The sequence below is a fragment of the Ptychodera flava genome, chromosome 5, assembly GCF_041260155.1.
Source record: "Ptychodera flava strain L36383 chromosome 5, AS_Pfla_20210202, whole genome shotgun sequence".
In the NCBI taxonomy this organism is placed as follows: domain Eukaryota; kingdom Metazoa; phylum Hemichordata; class Enteropneusta; family Ptychoderidae; genus Ptychodera; species Ptychodera flava.
Genome location: NC_091932.1, coordinates 26,741,967 through 26,769,783, shown reverse-complemented (window position 1 = coordinate 26,769,783; position 27,817 = coordinate 26,741,967). Strand labels below are relative to the sequence as shown.

At 38.4% G+C, this 27,817-nt stretch overlaps 2 long non-coding RNA genes across 3 annotated transcripts in view; one reads left to right on the top strand and one right to left on the bottom strand.

Annotated features, from left to right (window-relative positions):
• Window positions 1-27,399, bottom strand: part of LOC139133394 (uncharacterized) — a 46,973-nt gene extending 19,574 nt beyond the window's left edge. The window contains exon 1 of the long non-coding RNA XR_011552586.1: window positions 27,259-27,399. This is a non-coding gene — a long non-coding RNA (uncharacterized lncRNA). The remainder of the gene's footprint in view (window positions 1-27,258) is intronic.
• On the top strand, window positions 8,380-20,570 carry LOC139133393 (uncharacterized). Of its 2 annotated transcripts, XR_011552585.1 has the most exons (6): window positions 8,380-8,695; window positions 10,317-10,513; window positions 13,157-13,307; window positions 16,273-16,356; window positions 19,703-19,920; window positions 20,160-20,570. It is a non-coding gene; the product is annotated as an uncharacterized lncRNA (long non-coding RNA). The 2 variants fall into 2 exon arrangements; XR_011552584.1 differs by lacking the exon at window positions 8,380-8,695 and having other exon boundaries at window positions 9,710-10,513.
• Window positions 27,400-27,817: the final 418 nt, after the last annotated feature.

The window sequence follows — 27,817 nt, the reverse complement described above, 5'->3', positions numbered from 1 at the left end:
ATGCTGCAAGCCTAGCCGCTCACTCCAAGAATACTACTGGATTTTACAATCCATCTAAAGTTTATCAGAAGCGAGGGAGCGGGGCGCAGCCAGTTGCGTATTTTAAATTTCGGTTTAAAAGAGGGGCCGATTTCGCTACATGTATTGATATGGTTCAAGAAATTGACTGCGGTTTTAAAACAGTGAGCCCATTGCCAGTCCGAGAAAATCCTGCTATTGTACCTCGTAATATCAGGAAAGGTAGTAAGATAGAATTCTTAGCATTTAAACCGCGATTAAATAAGCGTGCCCTTTCTTTCACTGTTGAGAGGTTATTTTGTGCTGCGCCTAATAAACCAGAAATTCAAGATGCGGAAGAACTAGTCGACTTAGAAAGATTAGGTGAGATATATAAACAAATAAATGCTGCCAAAAATATTATAGTGGATTTTGATGACCTATCATAGAATAATTATTTTTTCATTTTAAAAATTTTTTAGGATAGTATATATCATAAAGATGGCCCGTCGATTACATACAGCATTCAAGGGAGCAGTTTTACGAAAAGAATTTCCTGAAGTCAAGCGAGTCAAGGATATCGGGGAGCTGGTGGATATTGAAGGTATGGCCAAAGGGGGAAAGATGTACTCTGTTTATACTGAAATGGAAGTCAAATTATCGGATCCGAAAACTGGTAATACACAAAATCGTACATTGCCTGTTAAATTAAAAGATACATACACAAAAGATGTAAGAGGGGCGGATGTGGGGCAACAATTAATAGATCGCTACGATCGTATGCTTGATACAATTGAAGCTGTTGAGGGTTCTGGTCTCGTTCTCGAGGAGATACTTAATTTTGAAGTAATTCTAGTAGAAGTTTTACTCGGGGCTGGCGCAGTCCAACTTCCCGATGGTTAAAAAATAAGCATTGTGTTAGCGATCTTATTCTACCGGTGGGGGCTGAGAATTGTTTTCAGTATGCCGTCGTAGCAAGTATAAAGTTGAGCGATCCCGAGTTTCGTGAAAAGAGGGGTGGTCAGGTAAGGAGAAAATGGAATACGTACGCCCCATTTATGGCTGACTACTGTTGGGAAGGTATTCCCTTTCCTACGCCCGCCGATCTGACTGTATTCAGGCGCTTCGAGCAGCAAAATCCGAGCACGAAACTTCAAGTGTTTCAGATCCACGAGTCCGATACCGACCCGTCAGACATAACTATGTTATATAGCGGAGCCGAGGGGGGAGCGGATCGGGTAGCAAATATATTACTGATAGTTGGTGGGGAGGGAGGAGCCCGGGGCCACTTCGTGCCAATTACTTCGTTAAATCGTCTTCTTAATTCTAATACTAATCGTAAGAATAAGCACAGAAGTAAGTGTATTTGTCTGGTTTGTAAAAGAGGTTTTAAGTCAACAGAAGAATTAGAAGAACATCAGGTATACTGTGGAACAGACGCCGCCCAGCCAGTTTTTCCTAAGGAAGTATGTCAATTCGAAGGACATCGGAAGAAGGTCCCCGCCCCCTACGTCGTCTATGCAGATACTGAGGCAATTATTGAGAAGGGGACCGGTCGACATATTCCAATTTGTCTTTCGTATGTTATGGTGGAACGGTGGGGCGCCTTCGGAACGAGGCCAAAAGTTTATGGTAAAAGAACATTCACAGGTCTCTCCTGTGTTACAGAATTTCTAAAGGATATGAAAGAACGGGCCGAGTATTATTCGAAATCGTATTATTGGAAAATAATACCGATGAGGGATCCTTCTAATTACAACGATCCAGTCTGTATTGCATGTGGAGAGCCGGCAGGATACCGAGTAGTGAAGGAGGAGGCGACCTTCTATTGCGAAGGATGCCGGCCGTCGAGAACCATTCCTATCTACTTTCACAACCTCAAGGGATACGATGGTTCTTTTATTTTGAAAAAGTTACATGAAATAGATGGAGGGGGTTCCGGACCAGAGCCTAAAATCATAGCTAAGACGAGCAATGGTGGAATTATGGGTCTCTCGAAAACATTTATTTTTAGTGCCTCAATTGTTGTTGATGGGAAGAGGGAGATAAAGAAACGTTTCTTTTCTATAAAGTTTATGGATAGTGCTCAGTTGATGATGGGGTCATTGGCGAAGTTGGCAAAAACTGTGCCGGACCACGGATGGACGACAGTACCACTTACGTACCCGGACATTCAAAGGGCGAAAGGTTTCTTCCCCTACGAATATTTAGACTCGGTTGACAGACTGGGAGAGGAGGAGCTCCCGGAGAGGGGGGAATTTTATAGCGAATTGACGGAAGAGGGGATTTCAGAGTCTGATTACGAACATGCATTGCGAGTATGGAACGAAGTTGGATGTAAGACGATTCGTGATTATATGGAATTCTATTGTGAGACGGACGTTCTCCTTCTTGCAAATATATTCGAAAATTTCCGTGACACATGTTTAGAAGCGTACAAGTTAGATCCAGCCCACTATATGTCGGCGCCCGGCTTGACATGGGATGCTATGTTACTTTACACAGGTAATAAATTTGGGCTCATTCAAGATGCTGAGCAGATGAATTTCGTACAGAGGGGAATTCGAGGCGGTATCAGCCAGTGTAATATTCATTACTTACAGACAAATCATCCTGCTTACGTCGCCGAGGGGGCTGGTGAAGCTGGCGGGAACTGGGATCCAGAGAAGCCGGTGACCGAAATAAAATATCTCGATGCAAACAATCTCTACGGCTGGGCAATGAGTCAGGCAATGCCTACGGGCGGACTTCATTGGATGACGATGGAAGAGTGGGAGGAATGGGAAGAAGGGGGCCGAGGCGGAGTCGGTGGAGCGGGTTCCGGAGGGTGGGGACCTGGTTCCACCTTTCCACCAAGTTTTCTAGAAGTAGACTTAGAATATCCGGTCGAATTACATGAAGAACACAGCGATTTGCCATTAGCGCCACATCACTATGAATTTCCGAGGCAGGGCACTCGACTGATTACAAGTGTGTTGGACAGAGAGAGATACGTCTTACACTACAAGTTGCTGGAATTCTATCTTCGGATGGGAATGAGATTGAAAAAGATTTATCGGGTGCTTGCTTTCGATGAGAGGGCATGTCTTGCGAAATATATTGACTTTAACACTAAAATGAGAGCAAACGGGAAGACAGATTTCGAAAAGAATTTCTATAAGCTGATGAATAATGCAATGTTCGGTAAGACAATAGAGGATGTTCGAAAGTACAGAGACTTTAAATTTGTTTCGGACTGGAACGGTACGGATAGTGGCCGTAAAAAGATTCAGAAGTATAATCCAAAGACGAAACATATAACTTTCATAACTTCCGAAGAGGATGGCGATTCCTGCGACAGTGCCCTACTGGAACTGAAAACGGATGAGCATAGATATGTAAAACCAGTTTTCATCGGCGCCGCAGTACTGGAACTTTCTAAGCTGCTTATGTATGAGACGCATTACAATTACTTTCGAGTACGGTTCCCTGGAATACGATTAGCCTACATGGATACTGACAGTTTTGTTTACAGTGTGCCGATCCCGGATCCGGACGTAACTTTCAATGATATAGTCCGAGAAGATGTTGAAAAGAATGGTGAGAAGTCTATATATGATACTAGTGGGATGAGTGGGCCCAACTTTCCGAAGATTAATAAAAAAGTGATAGGTAAATTTAAAGATGAGTTGAATGGTGAACCTATTCTTGATTTTGTCGGCATACGCTCGAAAGTGTATGCTTTTCGAACTCCCGTTTCCGAGACGAAAAAAAATAAAGGGATAAAAGATGTTTGTGTTAGAAAACATTTGAACTTTGAAGATTATAAGGATCTGTTTGAAACTGGGAAGGAACCCGAGCCGGCACAGTTTGTACAGTTTGTACGGAAAAAGGCTGGAGAAATCCGTAGTGAAAAGCGTAGTAAAATCATGATGGCGCCAAATGATATCAAACGTGTGCAGCTATACAATCTGAACACGGGCGAATGGCTGGCAGAAACACGGCCGATAGGAATGACGGGTCATGGTTAATATTGTAAAGACTTTAATCTACTATTTTCAACAGATACCTGGGCATCGCTAATAACATAAACGTGGGCAAATATATTATCATTGTGAGCGTCATCGCCACCCCACGAGGCATCTTTCTTCAGGATCTCAAGCTGTATTCCGTCCTTTGTGTTCATTACTTTTAAACCATTTCCATGAAACTCAATATCTTTAAAACTACGCAGATCGATAAACAGACAGAATTTATTCTTCAAATAATCAACTTCATCTATATCAATTTCACACCAATCTTTATCTTCAGCAAAATACCGTCGCACCTCTCGCCAAAATTGTCTTGGTATCATCTTCTGAGCGTACACTTTATTTGCAATGCCTTCAATCATTACAGACACAGATTCAATGGATGGGTTAAAGAAAAGTTCGCTATTAAGTTCTGTCTGATTCTGATTTTTAGTGAAGAGTATTGCGATACCTCTAATGCTACGTCGTGGTACATTTATATTTTCATTGATAACCGTGTCCGATTCTTTGAATGGTATTATTCTAGAATAATGTATATGCTCGTAGAGAAAACTTTTTCCACCGTTGTAATAACCAGCAGTTGACCCCGCGAGTTCGGGGTCAGTTATTGTTTCGTATTCCATTTGAATGTTTTTTAATTTATAATTGGCTGTAACAACCTGATTACTGACAAGTAATTGGGAGGCGGGTGCCAACGTAATTTCCCATTCAATATGACTCCCTAACGCTTTTGGATATGCAACTCCATGGCCTGTCACGAGGGGATGAGACAGACGAATAGCATATTTTGTTTTATATGTGTCGAAAAGTAACTTATCGCCCACGACGGCGGCATCTGCATCGGTCGCACCGCTTCTTAATTTTCTTAGATTTTCGTTCTGAATTCCGTACAGTGTCATGTTCGTTCTCTCCTTTTTATGTTTGAAGAGATCGCGATAACATTCAATAAGGTTATATTTACTCAAATCGAAAAGTGTCTGACCCTCAAATGTGAGTTTCATACGCTCCACCAAATTTTTTGCAACATTTTGAACTACTCGGTTATATTCATCTCCCATTACTTCGAGATCAAAAACCAGGTCGAAAGTATCTGGAACTAGTACTACTCCGCTTTCTAACTTCGGACATCGTATGATAAGTGTCTGGCCTGGATCTGCCTCACTTGGAATATTAGCAATCACATGATGAGTTCTTTCTGACTTCGTTCCATGCGGTATTCGGTTGGTGAAAGTCGGTGATAATGTTCTATCGTACCCCATTTTTCGTGTAATGTATATAGTAGAAGAAAAAAGAAAATTAATCACATCTTTACATAAATATTTCCGTCTGACTGAAAGATAAATCGATTGCCTGTGTCGCGAATCAATCGAAGAACCCAATATTCTTGTAAATGTTGGACTTCCATTTCATCATTGTCAATCTCCTGAAAGACGTTTATGAATTCTAGTCGCTTAAAGAAGTTAGTCTTTTGACATTCCTTCACGAAAGCTAATATGTTATGATATAGATTATCATCTTTGAGTCGGACACCTGGATTTGCTCGAAGGATATGTCGATTTACTCGTCGGAGTTTGCACCATTCCAATTCGACGGAGAAACCAAACAGATCTTTATTTTTAGAAAGAAACTTTGCAATATTCTTTTCACCAACATGTCGATGCCATAGGGGGCCATATATTAATACATAATTTTATTTATAATGACTAATGTTAATCCAGTTAAAAATATCCATAGCTGTTCTCCAACAAATCCAACCACCGATCCTGCTGTTTTTAATAGAAAACTGACAAGGGAGCCGATTAAACCTGGTATTGCAGCAGCACTTTTTGCAGCCAATGTTTTTAACCATTCGCCAAATTGCTTTACAATTTCTTTAGCTTTTGTGTATACTTTGGGCGGACCTGAACCAGACCCGCCAGTTCCTGCTCCTCCTTCCTCCTCCTCTCTAGTCACAGCCAGGGCAATTGTTGATATTGTCATTCCAAGGGCAGTCAGTATTGCAGCGATTGTTATACCATTTCGTTTAAATAACTCTGTCAGCTTCAGCCTGAGTGACAATTCTGGATCAGAAATTACATCACGAAGAGACCTAGTCGTAGCCAGACTTTCACGTGCCCCGCTAATCTTACCATTTTCGTATTCAATTCGATTGTCAATTTTAGCTTCTCTTGTTATGAGTTCAGCTAGTAGTTTCTCGGCTTTTTCTTTTGCTTGGGTGTGTTCTACAGGAATTTCCTTTAACTGTTTTTCAACTTCTCTTTTCTCTAGCCTTATTTTAACTTTTTCATCGTTAAGGTCGCTAATACGCATATTCGCAATCTTTAATTCATCATTAATAGCTCTATATTCTGGGTTTAGATTGTTCCATTGTTCGATTTTGTTTTCAAAAGCTTGTATTTTGTCTGCATTACCAGACGCATCTTGTCGTAAGAATGTCAGTTCATCTTTGTATACACCCATGTCTTCTGGCGTCATCTTCTCAGCTGGTATTTTATCATTTTTCACATCTTCAGAATACAATGTACTTCTCACAAATTCGGGCTCTGCGCTGTCCCCCGTCTTACTGTATACTTTAGTTACAAATTCATATCCTCCTGCTTCTTTTTTTACTGTCTTGAGCGATTTAAATCCACTTCCTGAAAGTTTTGATAGCCTGAGGTTTTTATAATACAGCTTTCCATTCTCAATCTTTGCATTCAAAATTAATTCGTTTCGTGCTGCTTCATCAGTAATATTATTCTCATCTAAGAATTGTTCAGCCATATCTATTTCAAGTTCTACTCTCTGTCCAATCACACGATCTACCTGCGGGCTAGCAAGGAAAGGATCAGCTTCTGCAAGGGCATTATCTTCTATATAGAATGTTTCAGTAGCGTCATCATCATTTAAATTTGCATCATCGAAATCCTGGAGTGGTATATCTTCTCCTCCTTCTGCCATATTGTCTTTCTATATTACTACAATTATTTTTTATCATCCCTTACATATACAGTAAAAAATGCACATCTCAGTTGTTGAAAGCGTTGAACAATTGGCCGACTATATCGAAAGAACTAGCGCCGCATATCGACGAAGTTATAAATTAATGGGTCGAATTGATATGGCTCTTAATGTGACTAAGGGAATTCTTGTAAGTTCTGCTGTAATAGCGGCAATTCCAACAGTTCCAGTTCTTTTAGCTTTAACTCCTATACCAGGTGTTATTATTGATGTGATACAGGGAAAAACAGGAGTATCAAAAAGAAGAGAGAAGTATAAACATTATTATGTGCAATATAAACAGCTGCTTACACAAATACAAGAAAAAGGTGCAACCGAGACCCCCGCCTCAGAACTTATTCAGGACATATTTCATCAGGCACTAGAAATACAAAAACAAGAAGGATTTAGTCCACCGCTGGAAAGATACCTACGACATTATGGATTAAATGGATATGAAATTTAGTTAACTTCGTGTTCAACATCAGCTAGACTCCGCGACTGACTGACAACACGGGTAAAAGTCCCTTTATATAGGCTAGTTTGATGGTGATGACTCACACGGAATTTCCCGTACACCTTCGGAACGTGTCTATACATGTTGTGTGTTTAGGTCAGACAGAACAAGTTTCTACATGTCCCAGCATCAGTGGTTCGTTCTAATACCCAGTGAGTGTATTGCGCAAGTCCAGGACCTGACTCAGCAGGGAATTTCCCCGCTTAGTTCAGGACAATGCACTGCTGCGCCAAAATTGTTGCGCGTGCGTGAGTTCGTATATAGGTCAGGGTCATACTTTAGTTACATGGATGGTTAATTTTTCCTTCACTTCCTTTAGATAAATGAATAAAATGGGTGTAAAAATTCTTATTTATCGCAAAAAGGAACAAAAACTTACTACTTCACTGTACCAGTCTATTTTACAAAGTCAAGCAACACATCAACACACATCACTGTACCAGTCCTATTTTTCACAGCTATGTGACACCTTAACACACATCACTGCACCATCTCTGCGTGTCAGGGTTGTGTGTTACCGGCGTTATATGGCTTCCCACACCGGTAACACAGGAGGAACCACATTAGGACCCCCTGGCACAGTAACTTTGTGCAATGATTGGCCCTCTGTGTACTGTCGCTGTCCCGGGTGTACTGTGTGCACGAAACTACTTGTATGTGGTCAGTTTGAAAATAAACAATGTTAACCAAGATGTCTCACTTCTTACAACCTTGTTTGATTGGCTGTGTGTTTTTACAGCCCCAAATCTATGTAGTATACTTTGGAGTGGTGAATTATTGTGTGTTTGTTTGTTTTCTTGTAATCTCGAACTCCCCAACTCCCCCTGTATGAAACACGAAAATATGGTCGCCAAATTCATACGGAACAGTCACATTAGCTTGCACAAATGTCGGGAATTAGGCACAAGGTCAGTGTCAATATCATGTCAGGCACATTCACCTGGGTTAAGTCCAGTGACCAATGCGTATGTTTGGGGATGATTAGTTCGTGAAAGCATAGAAGCAGCGCGATTGTTCATTCAACTGACCAGGGGCGCGGGGCAGGACAGTGGATGCAAAGAAGACTATAGTGTAGCTGCAATATTTGTAGTCCATAGGGGTCGTTTTACCGTCAAATCAAAAATGCACCTTACAGGCTATAATTATTGCTGATAGGAAGACCGATGAATCATGCCAAGTAGCTGATTATGAGGTGAGCATTATACAATCATCATTAATGGCTTCATGCAACGATGATAAATACAATTTGTGATATAGTAAAAACCTACTGTTGTAGTGTTTTATTAAAGAATCTCAATCAAAAACATCAAAACAGCGAATTTATTCTATTGCAACAACCGTCTCAAATACATCATAAAAATGGATGACGATGACAGACGATGGTGTATATTTACAACGGTAAGGGAGCCGTCATTATTTACGGCCTGGAGGGGTCAGAAGAATTGCTTTAGAAACTCCAAAATTTCGAGTAACCCCCCCCCTGCCAACCTTGACGTGTTTGAGTACTCCCCCTCTCTGCTAAAGAAATTTTGAGTGACCCCCCCCCCCAAAAAAAAAGAAAAATTGGGAAAGTTAAATATCTATACAGTAAAATGGATTGCTGCTGCTGTCACAGGCCCTGTACAGAACCTGATTAAACCCTTTAGTACAGGTCTGTGTCAGAAAGAGGTTCCATTGCTGTGATAGGGGCTGATGTACAGGTCTGTATCCAGTGCTCTGATCATATGCAGTGTTCTCCGTAGGATTTTTTTTTACAGGAGAAGATGCTGTGTGAAAGTACCACAAGTGACTGCACAAGTGGTGACAGGGGGAGGTCAGGAGGGGGGGGGACTTGGAGCTTTTGAAAAATAGAGATTAAAATGGTGTTATTTGGTGGCACGTGAGGAGTATTTTCAGATTTTTTTCTTATAGATAACTCAAAGGAACAGAAATCTGAGACAGTATTCCAAAACTGTTCACTGATTTCAATGAAGATTACATTTTTTGATAAAGAAAAAATAGCGACAGACATACATTTATTCACATTTATTATTTATTATTATTTTCCTGCAATAAAAGATGGGTTTGTTGTCAAGGCATTCCACTGGTTTTAAACTTTATAGAATCAGAATTAGCTTGCTTTACACATTTTCCCCTATCGCGTAGAATATAGAAAGCAGACGTTTCTCATGAATGATGAGGCAAGTTAATCAGGAAGTACTGAAAAATGTACTCAGTACTAGCCTCTAACATAAGCCTTGCCACGTCAAATAGCTGATCATTCTCGTCTGAAGATCACAATAACGTGAAACACAAGTGTAATGAGTATACAGACAATAATGTGTGTGTACATATACCGAGTATGAACATATATATCTCAAGCATACATATTGCTGTTCTTTACCACCACTAACTATCAGTGGTTCAGGATGGTCCTACTTAAATTTGTAAATCTCAAATGTCCCATGGACCTGGTAATGTATTACCTTGAATGAAAATGAATATTGGACCAGTTTAATGTCATATCACTATTATTGTTGTATTAATTCACAACTTCACTAAATGCTTCAGTACATATCAACAAAATTGAGTAGCCCCCCCCCCTTGTAGCTTTCGATTTTTTGAGTGACCCCCCTCTCAGATTCCTCCGACTCCCCCGGCCAAAAATAATGACGGCTCCCTAATTCCTTACGCGGGCCGGCCGCACAGGGCCGGGTACAACGTTCTGCCTATAGAGGTTGTGAGAGACTATCGCCAGTGAGTGAAGTAAAATTCTAAACGCGAGTCACAATCATAATCTTTATCTTAACAATTGCATAAAATATACATTTCAGAGATAATTTGATGAGACTGACAACATAAGAAATGAGACGGCGTTGTGCAGAACGTACGAATATGAGTTTCCCGATGAAGAACGATTGCAAATTCTCCCAACTTAGGTGATCACGTGATCGTGTTCGGGGCTCCAGCTGGTCAGATTGTAGTGCAGACAGACCTGAGACTGGTCGACCGAGCCGTACACAAATCTCAGGTAAGTAGAGACTTTTCAAAAAGTTTTCAAAATATTTCGTTTTTCGACTATTTACATATATAAATATGACTGTCATGCAAGCTGATAAAAAGAAAATCGCATTGCATACGAGAAATGTGAAACGCTCATTCCACAAGTTTTGTTGGAACGACCGGATTAATTTTTGGCACACAGTCCATGTAGCCGACAATGAGATGCGGTTAAGGTCTCCTCGACTAACTTTCAGCTGGTTGCTCACTTTCTAGTACTATTTTTATAGTATTTTATACAAAGGCACAGACTTATTCTACCTGCAACCTAAAACTGATAGTTATCATTCTTTACTATTTTTCATAGTTTTCGGTAGCCGGTATCAGACACTTCGTGTTCGTGTCGGCTACGTGGACGATCTGATTTGTGAGTCAGAATTTCTGATCAAACTTGATATTTTTGTTTGGAAAAAGTAAGGTTAGCTAGGTATACTTAGAATAGTAAATTTGATGTCAGTTTGATCTAATGCCATTTGATTTTGATTATGCTATCGATACCTTTGTCATCGGGCCACGGTAATAAGGCCCAGCGTGTATGTTTTATTTCCACACAAGAAATGGTCAACTATTTATCTACGATAACAGACTCTGCGTGAAATAGTCGTATGGCGACGTCAATGCATACAATCAGAAAGCTGGACGGAAGCGTTCGGTCATTTATGGAGCATTGAGCAAACGCTGCCCTAGTATCGTGTCTACGGTTAAACCATAGACCCTAAGGTTGAACTAATCATGGATGTACAAAAATAGAACAGATCTGGCCAGGACCGTCATCTGGCCCGTATGGACCCTGTAGCAAGGGTCTATGGACCATAGTATGTTTATAGTGAGAAGAGGGGAACATCTCCGGGCGATAGGTCTTTCATTTAAACTTCCGGGTTAGAGATAACACTAACGAAATGTATACATGTGATAGCCTGAACCTGGCCCATGCTATGTTTATGTTATTGACATGGTGAAGGGCAAGAAACAAACTGTTGATTTGTTATATCACAGGGGACCCACAAGTCTGGTACTAGTTGTTGTTGTTTCCATTGTTGTTTATGCTTGTTAGTTGTTGTTGTTGTTGTTGTTGTTGTTGTTGTCATTGTTGTTGACCATTAAAATCAACGAACATAACTATAGTATAGTGTTGGTGTTGTTTTAAACGTAATGTTGATGTCCTAAGAGTAAGAATCACTACAACGGCACTATCATTATTTGACCCATTGCAACTCTCTCCAAATGTTAACTCTCTACTTTTGGAGAGAGTTGTATTGTTCAGTTCAGTTCAGTTCAGTTTAGATGAGGGATAAGGTATCCAGAGGATGATGAAAATCCCTTCGTTCTCTAATATTGGCAGAGCGTCGTACTTGTTTTTAAAGTCATTGACAGATTGTGCATTAACAATGTTGGCTGGCATACTGTTCCATGTATTGACTATCCTAGATGAGAAGAAGTATTTTCGTATATTTAGTCTGACAGTTGGTTTCAGCAGTTTATAATTGTGTCCACGTGTAGTACTTGATGACAGTTGAAGTGATACATTGCATGAGTCGTATCCATTTAAAATCTTGAAAACTTGCAACAGGTCTCCCCTGGTTCTTCTCTGCTCCAGTGTAGTAAGACCAAAGTGCTGTAATCTTTCTTGATATTGTAGTTTACGTAGTTCTGGAACTAATTTTGTGGCCCGGCGTTGAACTTTCTCTCCTACTAGTACTAGTAGGGTAATATCCTCTTGTAACCACAATGACCATGCTTGCACACCATATTCCAATCTTGGTCTCACCAGTTGCTTGTACAAACGTTTAATTATATATATGTCTTTTGATTTGTGGGTAATTGTTCTTTTAATGATGCCCAACATGTTATTTGCTCTTTTTGCTGCGTGGATACACTGTGATGAAGGTTTGAGGCTGGAATGCACTGTTACACCAAGATCTTTTTCCTCCTCTGTATGCTGCAGTGGTATATTACTCGTCTGGTAAACATGTGATGGATTGTTCATTCCAATATGCATGGACTTACATTTCTTGACATTAAAACTCAAATATTGGGTCAAATAATGATAGCGTCATTATAGCAATTTTTAGGACATCTACAATACGTTTGAAACAACAACAATACATGTACAATAGTTATGTTTGTTGAATTTTATTTTCAACAACAATAACAATAACAACATGACTAATAAACAACAACAACAATACACACAACAACAAAAACAATCAGACTTCTGGTTCCCCTGTGGTTACAATATATCTACAAAGTATCGTACTTACATGGATGGAGAGCTGCTACAGCCATACTATAATTGTTCGGAATCACGTGTATGGGGTAGCTCTACCCACCAACTCCTTTACTAATTAAGTAGATTATGCATTGGGCATGTCAATAGTTAGACGTGTCTTTCATTTATCCTAATGATTATTCATACTACAATGTATATATGGACCTGTGATAGTAATAAAGGTCAAGATTTGAACTTCGTCATACTAAGACATAATACAAAGCTGTCTCTGGCAATTCTGTTTCTCTCTAACCCGAACCTATCCCAAAGTGTGTACCCCACAATTATTACAAGACAGAATAATTTTAATTACCCGGCTAACATGGGCCTATTTTTATCTTTTAGAATGGATACACAAGACACTGTTTGTGAAACTTGTGGAAAAGATTTTCGTAGATTATTTAATCTCAAAAGACACCTTAAAAGTACCAGTCATCTAGTTGAAGTGAAGCGGCAAGCAGTTGAAAAAGAACTGCTTCTGGAAAGTCAAGACAGTGTAAGTGCATAGAACTTTGAGTGGGACTTTGACTTACCTGATGTCCAAAAATAGTCTATATTGGCTAGTCAGTGTCAATGGTGTAACTAATGACATAATCTGACACATCAGTATAGGCGATTTGATAGTGTGTTTAATATTATATTATAGCAATAATATATTTGGAGTGGGCCTGAACTGTTTAATGCATGCATATATATATACTGTATTTTCATTAAAGTGGCACTCCCACTTGGTAACATTTTTAAAGCACATTTTTTTAATGCCAACGGTCGATATTTGACGTGGCGACTGCACGCGAATCGCGAGATAGCGATAAAAACATGCCTTCAAAAAAGTAAAAGTTTGAATTCCGGTGGCCCACCTAAATTCAGCTTCCGAACATTGAACGTTCGGCACTTGGGCCATTGTCAACTAAGCTATGGAGTATGAGTCTACGCTTACGCTGCTGTATGCCACAGTACCACTCGCGTTGGTGATCGGTCATGCCCCCTGGGGGAAAGCCTAGTCTTACTGACTCTGAGAAAACACGGAAAACAAAGTTTGATTCCACCAGAATTCGCATATGTGACTAGCACATTACATGCGGTTGATACATAGCGGCCGCCGAGTGGTATGCAGTGTTCTCCACAAGGGGTTTTTGACGGGCGGTGCGCCCGGCTTCTTTTTGTCGCCGCCCACCTTTAATCTCGCCCGCCCACCTTTGTTTTCTGTCGCCTAAACTGTTTTCACAGTCAGTTGTCCGAACAATATCTGAAAGCCTATTGAATAAAAATGACAGCAACTGACAACGTCGTGTAATAAAGAGGGACCGTTCACACATCTGTCGGTTTGTTTTGCGACTGCATGCAATCCTCAATGTTCTCCCCAGGCCCCGACGGCCCCAATCCTTTATTTTTTTCGCCCGATCCTGTTTCATATCCGCCGGCGCCGATACTCTTTAGTAAATGTGGTTGAAGACCCATGTTTCTCAGCGGCGATTTTGTCACGCTCTTATTTCAGCAAGCTTTTCAAGTGTGAAACGGCCGTAGTGCCGATGAACACTGGCTAAGACTTCAATTCAAAAAGCTTGAAATGTGTTAAGCTGCCGACCGTACCGTACAGACACCGTCCATTTCATACAACCGCGGACACGGTACACTCGAAGGCTCGGTGTTGCATTTTTGCCAGCGGACACTCAGTCAAAGCATCTATGCTATTGTCAACTGCCATTGCCGCCAATGTCTCGTACTTGTAAGGATCCGATGGTCAGGAAAAGTGATTTCGATCAGATCTGGCTAAAATCGTACGATTGGTTGAGACAAATATCAGATGCAAAAAAGTATGGTACTTCGCGTGCTCAGGTCGTTGCGTATCCGAGCCAAGTTAGCCATTTTGAGATCCGTGTACGTCCACATGACGTTGAAGCCATGTGTGTCATTTCCTGTCACGCATTCGTAACTTGCATGGATTCATTCGATTGACTTTGAGAAGCAGTTCATTTGATCAAGTTTCAAAATCCGTGACCGTTTTAAAATATCAAAGGCACAATGAAATGAAGTAAAAAGAAACTGCACGAGCTAAAATCATCATTCGTGTGATCATCCGAATACAGCAGCTATGTACCGTACATACGGTTCTGTAGGCCTACTGGTCGCGTGTGATCGAGATCTAGTGCGCCAGCGTGCTCCACACAAACATGCATGGCAGCCTACGCCGCGCAGTTGTCGAAGTTTTGTACGTTTGCCGAACTAAGAGTCGATGAAATTTCAAATCTTTCTCTTGGAAATACTTGGTATCATTTTTTTCGGGCCTCCCTTTATTATGAATTGAGTTTTAAAGTCAACGTATGTTTCTCTGCAGGCATGCTCCGCTGACTCCGCATTGTAACTTAGTGCATTATTCAGTCCCGTGTCAACTTGTCATGGACGTAAAAAAGACGTTCATGGCTTTACCAATCCAGCTACAGACAAACATATAGTAACAGAGGGTCACATGAAAACGTGCCACCATTTGCCACCGATTATTTCGAACACTGATTACTTCTCATGTAGGCTTACTTTTGAATTTTCATGTTTGTATTGTGCAATTTATTTACTAAATTGTGTATTGTTTGTATTAGTTCAATGTGTTTTTTTTCACTTTTGATGTTTTATTATTTATTTAAGTAAATAGACAGGATTTAAATGTAAAAATAAATTGTATAGCTTGCCATTAATCACTGCTGAATGGAGAAAAATATTGAGAATGTCAGAAGTATATCTCATCACTGGAGTGCCTTGTGAATAGCCCTGGTGATATGTAAATTGTATGCAAATATTATGCAATACATATGCTAATTAGCCGCCCGCCTTTAATTTTCATTTGTGGAGAACACTGGTATGCATAGACGCATACCACGCGTACGGCGTACTGTGTGGCAGACGACAAAATGTAGTCATCGGAGGCGACAAATATTTGACATGTAAAAACTGATGTTTATGTGGTATTGGTTAAAAATATAGTACAACTGATTTAGAATAATGAAAACGACAAAACTAAGGAGAAGTTTTACAAAACTTACCTGAGGTAATGGCATAATGCTGTATATAAAGTCTTTGCAGTGGGAAGTAAATTAATTGCGTCGTTCTAACTTATTGTAGACTCCCTAGAATATCATCAATCAGCACAACAACAAACCTTCGGGGGATTTCGGGTCAAAATCAGAAACGATCGTAAAACTTCGGGATGTGAAAAATACGCTCGGGAAATGACATGTTTTTATCGATATCTCGCGATCCGCGCGCAGTCGCCACGTCAAATATCGACCGTTGGCATTAAAAAAATGTGTTTTAAAAATGTTACCAAGTGGGAGTGCCTCTTGAAGAGAGGATAATTCACAACAGCAAGATACAGTACAGTCAGTCTTTTCCTAGAATGTGCATGCCATTGCTTGCGTGATTTGGTCAATTTATCCATGGCAACATACCTTTTTGGCAATTTTTAGGAAGATGGATCACCCATGATAACGTGTACATCTCAGGATTCTCAAGAACACTGGTTAGTTGCAGTGGAATAGAATCATGGAAGTGTAAGTTATTGTGCAGTTATATTTGTTAGCTCCGCTGTCAGTGATGCGGAGCTTATCAAATAGGTTGATTTTCCGTCGTCGTGTCCGTTATCGTCGTCCGTCAACAATTGCCTTCTCCTCTAAAACCCCAAGTCCAATTGCTTTGAAATTTTATATGCAGTTAACTTGGAGTGACCTCAGGTTAGTTTGTTCAAATCGTGGTGAAATTTGCATATTTGTATTTTTGGGGCATTTTTTGGTGTTTTTGGTAAAAAAATCTTCTTCTCTGAAACCGCTTGTCCGATTGCTTTGAAATTTGATATGCAGTTTACTTAGGGTGACTTCAGTCAGATTTGGTCAAATCGTGGTGAAATTTGCATATTTGTATTTTTAAGGCAATTTTTGTCATTTTTGGTAAAAAATCTTTAAAAATCTTCTCCTTCAAAAGTACCAGTCAGATAGCTTTGATATTTGGTACATATGTCCCTAGGGATGATCTATTTCAGATTTGTTCAAATTGTGCAGAAATATGCAAATTTGCATTTTTAAGGCAATTTTTGCCATTTTTGGTCAAAAAATGTATTTCTCTAAAAGTACTGGTCTGATAGTTTTGAAATTTGGTATACAGGTTTCTATAGATGAACTTAGTAATATATATTTAATTTCTGATGAAATCTGTAATTTTGTATTTTTGGGGCAGTTTTTGCCATTTTTAGTCAAAAAATGTGTATTTCCAAACTACTGGTCTGATAGCTTTGAAATTTGGTATACAGGTTTCTATAGATGAACTAAATGATATTTATTGAAATAATGATGAAATCTGCAATTTTGAATTTTTGAAGCAATTTTTCCCAATTTTGAGTCAAAAAATGTGTTTCTGAAAAAGTACTTGTCTAACAGCTTTGAAATTTGGTATACAGGTTTCTATAGAGAAACTACATTTGATCTTTTGAAATAATGATGAAATCTGCAATTTTTAGCTACTATAGACTATAGTCTATAGAAGCTATTGGGATGGGTATCCGTCCGGCGTCCGTCGTCAGTCTGTATGTATGTAAGTATGTATGTCTGTTTGTGAGGCGTCCGTCCACTCAAATATCTTGAGAACTACAGTACTTACTGATTTGATATTTGTTGTGTAGATGAAAAATATGATTTTGAGAAACCATTTTTTTAAATTTTTTGATATTGTTGAAAATAGGCAAATTAATGCCAAAAAAGGTGTTTTTGGTAAAAAATCTTCTTCTTCATAACCGCTGGTCAGACAGCTTTGTTATTTGGTATACAGGTCCCTAGGGATAACCCAACTTAGATTTCTTCAATTGTGATGAAATGTGCAAATGTGTATTTTTAAGGAATTTTTGTCATTTTGGTCAAAGTTTGACTTACATTGTATGTAATTCTTGTACTGTATAAACCCTATCAATTCACCCAGAAAAAAATAATTAATATGATTTTAAATAATTGAATTAATTAGGAAATCATCAAAGCCAAAATAAATTTAGTGTGGAATTATCAGAAAGTTAAACTTTTTTTGACAGGTCATAGTGAATTGAGGATTAAAACATGTAAAGGCAACTTTCCTGAATCCCAACTTTGATATATTCTGAACCACCATTTATGTTATCTAAAAGAAATTGCTCATTGTCATGATAGCATGGTCAAATAAATAGAGATAGAGAAAGTTCTAATTTCCATTTATGGTTGACTTGGTAAGGATAAAATAAGATTACTTTTTGAGGAAAAAAATAGAGTGGTCAATTAAAAGAGTAGTCAAAGTGATAGGGTTTTTATGGTAAAGCTGGGCTGTAAGATTCCTCATGTGCTATTTATAGCAATTATGCAATCTGTGTAAACAGTGCAATGAAAGTGTAACATGATTCCTTATAATGCTTTTGATGACCTTGAACTTCTTAAGTTTCAAACATTTGTCTCTTCAGTGTGCTTTCTCTTAGAGCATACAGTCTCAACTTATTCAACAGAACTTACTTACAATGTTAATTTGAAAGTTAAAATTTGCTTGGTTAATAGGATGAAAATCCTGATATTAAAAGATAACCAGCTCAAGATTCTTTATAACCTGACAGATATGCTGTTTTTTTATGACGTAAATCTTGATTTAAGCAAGTCTTGTTTACTTTAATTAGAATGTGATTAACTCTCGTTTATTTGCTATTATAGACTAATATAGTCTGATGAAATATGTGAATCTGTATTTTTACAGAATTTTTGTCCATTTTTGGTCAGGCCATCCTGAAATGAGCTATCAAAGATATCCAACTTCTTCATCAATACATGTGTCACAAAGGTTATTCTCTACATAACACAGCAGAGCTCTGTCAACTGTTGAGTCGCTTGTTTTTTCAAAACCGCTGGTCAGACAGCTTTAATATTTGGTTTACATGTCTCTAGGATGACCTTAGTGAGATAATTTCATACAGTCAGGAAATACTTAATTTTGTATCCATGTCTATAGTGGCTTCAGGGACTTTGGCCCTATGTTTATTTTTAGGGGCAATTGTTGCCATTTTTGGTCAGAAAATTTTATTCTCAAAAAACTACTCATCAGATAGCTTTGGTTGACATGTTCTTAGGGATGATCCGATGTGATATATTCAAAGTATGATGAAATCTTCAATTGTGTATTTTTGCAGCTTATTTTAGCCACTTTTTTCTGGCCACTGCATTGAGCTATCAAAGATTTCCACCTTCTTCATCAACATGTGTCAAAAATAGTTATTCTCTACATAAACACAGCGGAGCTATATCGGCCGCTAGGTCGCTTGTTATATTAGAAAAAAGATGTGCAAACGTTTTAACTTGATCCAAATATTGCATTTTTGACTGCAGAATGCAAAATCATTAGGATTTTATTCAAACACCATGTACCGTACAAACTGTTTGTTTCATGTAGCCTACAGGGTTTTTCAGAAATATTCTAATCATCAGGAAATTTGTTCAAATTCAATAATGTTCTGGACCACAGGTATAAAAAGAACACTGCAACTATCATAAACATATCTGATTTGAATAGAAAAGGTTAACAGCGTGAAAGATAAAACTCCACAAAAAATCCATGTGAAGCAGTAAATGAATATTTTTGACATGTTTTCATGCTTCATGAACCCATGAATATCAATCAATATCAATATCAATCAAATGCTGCTTCAACAAAGTACTTGACATTTCAGCTGTAGTATATCAGCAAAATTGACAGCCTTTCTCAACGGAATAAGCAGATCACAGGACCCACTTCCACAACAGTGGGATTCAAAATGACGTGTTCAACTGTATAGTTACTGTGAATTATCGTGTGTAAAACAATAATATATGTTATTCTTAAAAATGTATGTCTCCACTTATGCAGTTGCAACGAATCATGATCAACAGACTGGATGTGCAGATGTATAACAGGGTAATATGGATGATGATGATGATGATGATGATGATGGTGATGACGATGACGATGACCAAGATGAATCTAGTGATGATGAAAGCAACATTAATCATGATATTGCTTTTTATCCATTTAAAAGTTCAACAGAGGTGGAATTGGCTCTACTTGTCTATGGTCCACATCCAGTGGTAAGTGTATTTTATAATTTCATTAATGGAAAAATCTTGTCAAAGTAATATCTGTACATTCTCATACATTTATTGGGGCTTTAATATTATTATATATGGATTTCTTGTTCATTTTTGTTTGCATTGATTAATTATCTGATGTGTGAATGTTACATAACATTTATTTGATAACATTTCAGAGGCTTAATCAGCCTTAATTTAAAACATATCACAAAGTTTATACCTTCATATTGTTCCAGATGTGAACAGTTCATTGGGGTTGTAAGATCAGGATACACATACAGTAACTACAAAAATCTATCCAAGGATGTAACAATGTCATTCAGCAAATGCAATTATTGGAGTTCATCATGTGAGGTGGTATTTGGAAAGAAGGCCAACTGATCCGGTAGGTTTTAACATCCTCTAATGCATTCATGTTAAAAGGATACAGTTGTCAGAATTGCGCTCAAAGGTGGTATGGGACCCATATGACCAATGTATCCACTGTATCCAATGGTGATTGATGAAAGTTAACATGACTGTCATAATCTACATCACATAATTTAAATGTTGCAGCTATGATAATGAGATGCATCTAGATATAGTGCACGAAATACATTGTTTGTAAACAAGAAATTCGCAAGGCGCAGTTCTGATGACTGTTTCCCTTTCAGGCTTCATAAGCAGTTGTCTGAAACATAAAAGTCACATTACAAACATTGGAACCATGGAGTATGTATATGGTAATAAAAGCTATACTTTAAGCCAAGGAACAGTCTGTCTGTGTGTGTATGTATGTATGTATGTATGTATGTATGTATGTATGTATGTATGTATGTATGTATGTATGTAAAATATGGTTGTATATGTATGGATGTATGTATACATGTATATATATGCATGTATGCATATTCGTATATATATGTATATGCATGTATGTGTCTGTATGTCTATGTCTGTATGTGTATATTAAAAATATATGCATGTATGTTTGTATATGTATGCCAGACCTTATGTTTTGAGGCGAGCGATCGCTCCGCTCGCCTACCGCTCGCGCAAATCAAATTCCGCGAGAGTGATGAGCCGCTCTCGCCACGGCTGGGGCCCAAGTTTTTGAGACCAAAGGCACACGTTGTATCCAAAATGTAACATCTCTAATCTCCTCCGACCGACGCGCAAAGCACAGTGTAGCAAATTAAATAATACTTTCAATATTCAGTTCACTTCACTTCAGTATGAATTACGTTCTCGGCAAGCAGATTCTAGCAATGGAATGGATCGATTTAGGTGCAACAATGTGATACAGTATTACAATAGTACTCGTCTCATGATAGCGTATCGGCGGCGGGCCTAACACTTCAATATAGCACCACTACGGTTCGGAGTTTACACGTACACAAATGTACAAAGTGCAGCCCTTCATTCTCATATTTTCATACCAACTCCGGTTTTTGGCTGCCATATTCTTTTGAAGTGTTCAAAACACAATGGTTATCCTGCGGCAGCAAGATTTCATTGGAAAAATATGCGTGACAAACGATGATCATATTGCTTACGCAGATCGAACGTGGAGGAAGTGTCTACAACATGATGAATGGCACTACACGTCACAACTCACGGAAACAAATGCATAATCTCTGATTAAACAGTTTAGCCTTAGCGACTGCTAGGTCTCTTGGTCCTTTGAAAGCTTAAGATAATTAAATGATAATTAAATGACTCTAAAAAGTTGGACAGATACCTGATACTTCTGAAAAAAGATCGTGAAATGATCCTGAGTTCATTCTACCGGAAAACTTTGAAAGACGTAAATTTTTGCAACATTTTGGTGTACAGCATAGGAGTTCTGTGTGACTGTCGTAAAGTGGTACCTGTTGAAACATTTGGCTGCCCTCAGCCCTCTTTGCCTTCGAGTGTACACACCGCGGATCATGTACCTCGACGTGGCTGTTATGATAAATTCGTTTTGTTTTGTGAAATGTAAACTTGTGATCACTTTGATATATCGCGGTAACAATTGGCCAAGTTAAGTCTTGTTGAAGACCAACGAGCATGCAGGATGTTTCAGCGGGCCGCAAACGTAAACAAATGAAACATAACTTGACTGTGGACTGCTGGTAGCACGATTCAGTGTAAAATCTAGTTCTGTACGCGTTCTTGGCGTAGTTCAAACTATGGAGGTAAAAAAATACCTCCATGTTCAAAACCAAACATGTTTGATGACAGCACTGTTGTCTTGGTAGGTTTTTGTCTTAATGCCAATATATCTAATGTGCATACCATGTAGTATTTTTAAAGGCTTGTATGAAAAAAATCATGAAAAAGTTACATGTCCTTTTAAAAAGTATAACTTCATCTATTTATCCATGAATGTAACAGAGGCCAAGTTTCTGCATAATTTATTGTTCGAAAAATGTTGAAAGTTGGCCAATATGCTATGAACATTTGGGTGGGAGAACACTTCTTATCCTGTTCCATCTATCAAAATACATAACCCTATTTTCTTCCTTCTCTATTACATGACAATAAGAAAGACAGCTAGTGCATATTGTTTTCGTAATAAATTTTATTCATGCACTCTCCATACTGTTTTCAGGGGACCTGTTCAATCACTCTCTTAATGTCAGCAGTGCCATATTCAAATAACAAGAGATGACACAATTTTTTTTCACTCGCCTGACTATTTTCATGGGAGCTGCTTAGTCACTTGCATACCACTCACCTGATAGTTTTGGGAGAGTGAATTTTAGCTCTCATGCCATTTTCAAAAAATAAGCCCTGATGTATGCTTATATTTATTTGTATGTATGTCAGTATTTATTTATGTCTGTGTATATGTCTATCTGTATGTATGTTGTGTATATGTCTTTATGTCTGTCTGAATGTATATAAGCATATATGCATGTATGTCTGGAGGTATATATGTATGTATGTATGTACATCTTTATGTGAGTATGTTTGTTATAGAATAACAGGTGACACGCTAACCATTAACGTTTATTTATGGGCAAGGAAAAGAGGAAAGCCAAAAATTAATGGGTAAGGCTTGCCGCGCTCATAAATAAACGTTAATAGTCAGGTGGAGTTTGTTATTTCCATTATATTATCAATGAACCCAAGAAAACCGTCAAATTTGCAAAAATTTCCAAAGCGCAAAAAACGGCGCCCCAGAACTGAGCAATACGCGACACTGTCTCATGTGCTCTGGAAAAATTTGGCAAATCCGGAGATGTTTTCAGAAAAAAAGTATCTAAACTTGGCCCACAAGTGCTCCATTTTATTTTGTGACTGATTATGATTTACGTTTGAGCTGTTAAGTTACAGTACTTTGAGTTGTTTATCTTATTATTCATATTGACGGGCATGTAAACAAACCATTACTGTGTATTTGTGGTCAGTCACCTGGTTCTGCTCGACCAATCAAAATGCAACGGGCATGGCATGGTAGTGCAACTTTTTCTGTAAAATCCAGATTGTTTTCTACTACATATGGCATAGAAAATCACAACTAAATTATGATGTAAGGTGTTCTAAGAAAGGACTTTGCGAGTAACTTGCCCATATTCCCAACCTTGGTAATATTTTGCACTTACATGTTAGTTTTTGGTTTATTTTAATAGGTTGCATAAGGATTCTTAAGAAGATGTGTGAATGTTCAATTGCAAGAGCAAGCCTACATTGGTTTTCAGAAATTTATAGATATATCCAAGTACTGCCCATACAATTGCAAAGTGTTAAGATTAATTGATGATATCGAGTTTGTAAGTGCTGAGAGTATTGTGGGTCACTCATGTATTCAGCATATCTGCGAAAGAACTACATGTAGAGTTATCACATCATGTTGCAGAGTTCAAAGTAATGTAATCCGGACAAAAATATTTCAACACAATAGACATTTTCCTTTCAATAGAGTAAACAAATATGTTATTGCAAATTGTTAAAACTATAACTCTAACGTAGTTTACATTTAACTTATATTCCAGTAAAGACGGCAACTGTTCTGTATGAGATTTTCTGACAGAAAGATAAACGTATGTGGTACAGTGTCATTCAGTGAAATTATTTCAAATGGTAATTCAGAGACATTCATTTTTGTGGTCATTTGTGTCTTCGCTGTCAGCGACATGGAGCACTTATCAAATAGGCTGATTGTCCAGTGTCATCCAGCATCATCATTGTGGTCCATCTATCATCCATCAAATTCTTCTCTGAGTCTAAAACCAAATGTTTGATTGCTTTGAAATTTGATGTGCAGTTCACTTTGGGTAGCATCAGTTAGGTTTGTTCAAATGTTGATGAAATTTGCACAATCATATTTTTTGAGTATTTAATGCTGTTTTCAGTCAAAAAGTCTTCTTTGAAACCACCTGTTCGATTAATTTGAAATTTGATATGGAGTTTACTGGGGTGACCTCAGAATTAATAAAGTTGTACTGAAATTCGCATATTTGTATTTTTAAGGCAATTTTTGTCATTTTTGGTAAAAAATCTTTCAAAAATCTTCTTCAAAACTTAACGTCTGATATCTGGGATATAAGTGGTTGGGATGATCTATTTCAGATTTGTTCAAATTTTACAAAAATATGCAAATTTTTGTCACTTTTGATCAAAAATTTATTTCATCAAAAGCTTATGTCTGCCAGCTTTGATATTTGGTATACAGATTCATAGGGATGATCAAAATGTGATACATTCAAATTATGATGAAATATGGAATTATAATTGTGGGGCAAATTTTTGCAATTTTTGGTGAAAAAAATTTTGGTCCTCAAAAAACTACTGATCTGATAGCTTTCATTGACATGTTCTTAGGATGATCTGCAATTGCGTATTTTTGCAGTTATTTTTGCCATTTTTTGTCAGCCCATCATGAAATTAGCTACAATAGATTTCAGTCTCCTGTATCAACACATGTCATAAGTAGTTATTTGCCACATTGGACATTAGGTTGCTTGTTCATATCATTATACAATGTACATTTGTCAACCTTGCTACAAAATCAAGATGAATGAATAACGTTCGTGTTGACACCAGTTAAAAGGTTTATGTCCCACCTGACCTATCATTGTTAATTTTAGATATTGCACTATGTTAAAAGCTTGAAATTAGTATGAAATAAATCATTTCTGACATTAAAATGTATCATTTTTGTATGTTTCATTGCTGTAGCACATTTGTATGAAAGAGTTGTTGTGTGGAGATGTATATACACTCTTATAGTGTACAGAATTGATAATAAGATGCAAAATACAGGGCAATAAGAATGCCTGAAATGATACACAGTGTTGGTACACATGTGTGGCCAATAGGACTGTACAAGGTCTGTACGCAACCCTGCAACACATGTGTGTAAAGTAATGTAACAGGGGTGTATACACCTCTGTGCCAGGGCTTCTTAGCAGAGCTACTGGGACATGGCTGTGAAAGGAAACTATAGTTAAGGGATATAATTTGTAGTCTAATCACAGTACTGTCTCACACATCCCTGTGACACAACTATAAAAAAATTGACTCTGCTACAGGTTTCGTTCTACATTCATGCACAAGGACTGCAAAAAAATCTACTCTGTTACATGGATGTAAATCACAGCTCTGCTACAGGGTCGTGCTCATCTACACTGTACTAGGATGCTAGCACAACCCTGTAGCATAGCTTTGCACATCCTAGTACATGGTTGTGCCAGGTCTCTTGTGTACCTGTATTTGAAATTAAAAATGGCCGCTTTTCCGGTGATAACTCTTTGGAAAAATGACATTTCGATTTTCGAAAAAGTAAGCCGGTAAATATATTTCTTACTCGAAGAGCTTTCAAATGAACCCCCAAAATAATTGTTAAAGTAAGGAAGTCTGAATATACTTCCCTAGGCGCATTCTCATTAATATGGTGTCTGAGCACTTATGTGTAATCTGTTCTGTGACGGTCAATAAGGCCTAATTTTAAACGAAATGGTTGGTGACAGAACTTGCGTTTCTGTAAACGAATCTTTAAATCGAAGTATATAAGTAAACATACCGTGACACGGTTAAATTGACACAATGATCCGAATATCTGAACTAGAATATAAGCGACAAACAATATTGCTTCATTGCGTCTAGGGACCATAGTGAAAAGGTTGCACCCATCGGTTGGGATGGAAACACTCTGCTACGAGGGCATTCCATTGAGACAAGAAGGTTTCTTATTCACGTTGCCATAGTTTGATTACTGCAGAATCTGTGCGCTTCAATACCCAAACACAGAGTTGACATAAAAAGTAATACAATTTAAACATTGCCAAAAGGTACATATTTACGGTACTGTTCAGGCTCTGAAACACAAGCTCGGAATCCTTTAATCGACGACTAGCACTACAAAGATGATGGGAAAGGTGGGTTTGAGAATGTTTTCGATTTCTTGTAAGCCAAGACAAAAAAAGGTAAAAAAATGCACCAAGCTGTGCTTATAAACGCTCCCAAACATCGACAACTGCTCCGTTATATTTAAAGTCTTTCATTATGCGTAGCGTCCAGGTTGCCATAGCTGGGTGGCTGCATGGGTTCGCTGAACTACAATAAACCACACGAAGTAAAATTGACAAATCGATGGCCCTTCAATGACCTTTCACTTTCGAGAATGCTTGAAAGCTTTAAGCAGTGCTACCATTACGTAGGTCACAGTGTGGAGGGACTGCGGGTAGGTGTACTTCGCATCATAAATGTTTACGTTGGACCCCCAAGCGGGTCCTTGGCCGCGTTAACTGTACCTCAGCACATAAAACACAGCGCGCTTTATCTTTGCTCCCACAAAGATGTTACCATTATCATTATAACCACGATCGAAATAAAGTAAAAGTATTTCCTCGTAATTTTAGATAAAAGAAAACAAAGTTACAGATAAACCCAACCTGTGGAACAAAATATCTATCGGAAACTTACCCCAAACTCATTTCCTATAGCTAACCCAAGCCCAATTTTGTGATTTGAAATGTCTGGATCATGGTAAATCGTCCAGGGTAGAATAGTTTCATCGACAGCTCGACAATTATCGACAGAAAAGGGAGTTTCTATTGCGGGGAGCTTTTGCGAATAATTGTGACCTTGTTTTCAGGAACACAGGGTTTGTCAATGCTGCACTGATTCGAGCTGCTGAGAGAACATTGGTAGAACTGAAGTATTACATTAAATGACATTCTTTCATTGTGCGTAGAGTCAAGGTTGCTATTTCAATGATGACTACCTAGGGGCATTAAACTACTGTGGACCCAACAACATGAAATCGAAAATTACAAATCGAAAGTAAAGTTATTCCTCTTCGCATGTGTCAAAATGCAAAGTAAATAAAACATTTCAGGCTGTGAAACAAAAAAAGTTCCATACCTGCAAATCTTGTGGTCGACAAGTTGACTTCACGACTACATATGAGCGTTGACGTATGGTCGACCTCACAATACTGGCACCTTAAGAGTGTAGCGTCCTGGTTGCCATGGCTGGAGCTCCCTAGGGGCGTTAAACGACAGCTGAATGAAGACTGAGGTATTTGTCATGCTTGTCGTCACAAGTAGCTTGTAGAGACATATCGTCTACAATTACTTCAAGACCTTCTAAGGCAGCGTTCTGTTATTATGGCGTGGGGGGGGGGGCGGCAAATTCCTTCTGCGCATCAGTCGAAATAGGTGAACCACCCTCCGATTGCTCCAAAAAATTGATGACCCCCTTTTAAGATGACAAAATTTCATGACCCCCTTTTGCTTGTAAAAGCTGCACATACAAACGCCTCTGGAGGGGAGGGGGCGATAGAATCCAAAAAGAAATTCTCAGATTTTTTCAAATGACCTCCCCTTACAAAAAAACAAGGTGTTTATGTTCAAATTGTCCCTTCTGACTTGCTATAATTTTGAAATTACCCCTCAAAGGGATTGGATAGAAATTACAGGTG